General features: G+C 49.3%; 1 long non-coding RNA gene across 1 annotated transcript in view; it reads left to right on the top strand.

The window, feature by feature from the left end:
* Window positions 1-764, top strand: part of LOC125293221 — a 51,906-nt gene continuing 51,142 nt past the window's right edge. Inside the window, exon 1 of the long non-coding RNA XR_007193344.1 lies at window positions 1-37. This is a non-coding gene — a long non-coding RNA (uncharacterized LOC125293221). The remainder of the gene's footprint in view (window positions 38-764) is intronic.

Here is a 764-nt window from a genome sequence, read left to right as displayed (position 1 = left end):
AGCCATGGAAACGGATGCTCCATTTTGGTTGGCAGGGGTAAGTACCCACAGCATGTCTGGCGTTTGTTCTCACACCTTTAAGCATCCCCAGCCCCAGTCAGAAAACCACGGAGTTAGTCGACGTGTTGTGTTCCAGAGTGATGTAGGAGGCAGAGGGGAGAGCAGCTCTCTTCCAGGCAGTGTGTGTGTGTGTGTGTGTGTGTGTGTGTGTGTGTGTGTGTGTGTGTGTGTGTGTGTGTGTGTGTGTGTGTGGTTGGTCGGGGGAGGATGAGAACATCGTTCCCCTCACAGTGATGTCAGTTTTGGAAGATAATACACTTGAATTAGTGGAGCAAAAACACATACACACTCTCTCACACACACACACACACACACACACACACACACACACACACACACACACACACACACACACACAGTAAAGTTTAACACCCACCAGTGCTCTGCCTGATTAAAGTGTGTGTGTGTGGCTTCATTAATTAGTGAGCTGCAGTCTGCTCTTCTAGCTGTAGGTTGTGTATTTTTAGCTGAGAGGGCATAAAGTGAAGAATGCGCCATCATAAAGGATAATGCACCTACTCACGTTCAGGCACAAGCCCCCCCATGGACATCATCCTGAGGCCTGCCACTGCTGCAGCTCTGATCTGGACCTCAGCTGTTTATGCCTCACTCTGGATCACACTGTCTCTCAATCTCTCACCCTGCCCCCTATCACACACACACACACACACACATTTGCACTTTCACACAGATGTGTACACACA

Source organism: Alosa alosa, chromosome 4 (assembly GCF_017589495.1).
Source record: "Alosa alosa isolate M-15738 ecotype Scorff River chromosome 4, AALO_Geno_1.1, whole genome shotgun sequence".
Taxonomy (NCBI): Eukaryota; Metazoa; Chordata; class Actinopteri; order Clupeiformes; family Clupeidae; genus Alosa; species Alosa alosa.
Note: the sequence above shows the minus strand (reverse complement) of the source record. Positions and strands in the feature narration are given on the sequence as shown.